Here is a 2451-nt window from a genome sequence, read left to right on the forward strand (position 1 = left end):
CCCACACCAGAAAACTAGAAAGATCTCAAATTGACACCACAATTAAAGAATTAGAGAAGCAGGAGCAAACAAATCAAAAGGCTAGCAGAAGACAAGAAATAAATAAGATCAGAGCTGAACTGAAGGAGAGAGGGAGAGAGATGAAAAAAACCCTTCAAAAAATCAATTGATCCAGGAGCTGCTTTTTTTTTGAAAAAATTAATAAAATAGATAGACTGGTAGGTAGGTTAATAAAGAAGAAAAGAGAGAAGAATCAAATAGACACAATAAAAAATGATAAACTGAATATCACTGCTGACCCCATAGAAATACAAACTACCATCAGAGAATACTATACACTACTCTATTCAAATAAATTAGAAAATTTAGAGGAAATGAGTACATTCCTGGACACATACACCCTTCCAAGACTAAACCAGGAAGAAGTCCAGTCCCTGATTAGACCAGTAACAAGTTCTGAAATTGAAGCAGTAATAAATAGCCTACCAACCAAAACAAACAAACAAACAAACCAAAAAAAAAAAAAAAAACCAAAAAACCTGGGACCAGACAGATTCAAACCCAAATTGTACCAGAGGTACAAAGAGGAGCTGGTACCATTCCTTCAGAAATGATTCCAAATAATTGAAAAGGTGGGACTCCTCCCTAATTCATTTTATGAGGCCAGCATCATCTTGATACCAAAACTTGACAGAGATACAACAAAAAAAGAAAACTTCAGGCCAATATCATTGATGAATATTGATGCAAACATCCTTGATAAAATACTGGGAAATCGAATCCAGCAGCATATCAAAAAGCTTATCCACCACGATCAAGTTGGCTTCCTCTCTGGGATGCAAGGTTGGTTCAACATATGCAAATCAATCAACATAATTCATTACATAAACAGAACCAATGACAAAAATCCCATGATTATCTCAACAGGTGCAGGAAATACCTTCAATAATATTCAACATCTCTTCATGTTAAAAACTCTCAATAAACTAGGTATTGAAGGAACAAACCTAAAAATAATGAGTCATATATGACAAACCCACAGTCAATATCATACTTAATGGGCAAAAGCTGGAAGCGTTCCCTTTGAAATCCTGCATCCTATTCAACATAGTATTGGAAGTTCTGGCCAAGGCCATCAGGCAAGAGAAAGAAATAAAGGTATTCAATAGGAAGATAGGAAGTAAAATTGTCTCTGTTTGCAGACAACATGATCCTATATTTAGAATACCCCATCATCTCAGCCCCAAAACTCCCTAAGCTGATAAGCAACTTCAGCAAAATCTCAGGATACAAAATCACTGTGCAAAAATCACAAGCATTCCTATACACAAACAATTGAAAAGCAGAGAGTCAAATTATGAATGAACTCCCATTCACAACTGCTACAAAGAGAATAAAGTACCTAGGAATACAGCTAGCAGGGGATGTGAAGGACCTCTTCAAGGAGGACTACTAACCACTGCTCAAGGAAATAAGACAGGACACAAACAAATGGAAAAATATTCAATCCTCATGGATAGGAAGGATCAATATTGTGAAAATGGCCATATAGCCCAAAGTAATTTATAGATTCAATGGTATTTCCATCAAACTACCATTGACATTCTTCACAGAATTAGAAAAAACTACTTTAAAATTCATATGGAACCAAAAAAAGAGCCCACATAGCCAAGACAATACTAAGCAAAAAGAACAAAGCTGGAGGTATCATGCTACCTGACTTCAAACTATACTACAAGGCTACAGTAACCAAAACAGCATGGTACTGGTACGAAAACAAACATACAGACCAATGGAACACAATAGAGACCTCAGAAATAAAACCACACATCTACAATCATCTGATTTTCGACAAACCTGGCAAAAAACAAAACAAAACAAAACAAAAAACCAGGAATGGGGAAAGGATTCCCTATTTATTACATGGAGCTGGGAAAACTGGCTAGCCATATGCAGAAAACTGAAACTGGACCCCTTCCTTACACCTTATACAAAAATATACTCAAGATGGATTAAAGACTTAAATGTAAAACGCAAAACCATAAGAACCCCTGAGGAAAACCTAGATAATACCTGTCAGGACATAGGCATAGGCAAAGATTTTATGCTGAAATTGCCAAGAGAAATTGCAACAAAAGCTAAAATTGATAAATAGTATCTAATTAAACTAAAGAACTACTGCATAACAGAAGAAACTATCATCAGAGCAAAAAGGCAATCCATAGAATGGGAGAAAATTTTTGCAGTCCACCCATCTGACAAAGGTCTAATATTCAGAATGTATAAGGAATTTAAACAAATTTACAAGAAAGAAACAATCCCATGAAAAACTGGTTAAAGGATATGAATAGACCCTTCTCAAAAGAAGACATTTATGTGGCCAACAAACATATGAAAAAAAGCTCAACATCACTGATCATTAGAGAAATGCAAATCAAAACCACAATGAGA

Source organism: Mandrillus leucophaeus, unplaced genomic scaffold (assembly GCF_000951045.1).
Source record: "Mandrillus leucophaeus isolate KB7577 unplaced genomic scaffold, Mleu.le_1.0 Scaffold111, whole genome shotgun sequence".
Classification (NCBI taxonomy): Eukaryota; Metazoa; Chordata; class Mammalia; order Primates; family Cercopithecidae; genus Mandrillus; species Mandrillus leucophaeus.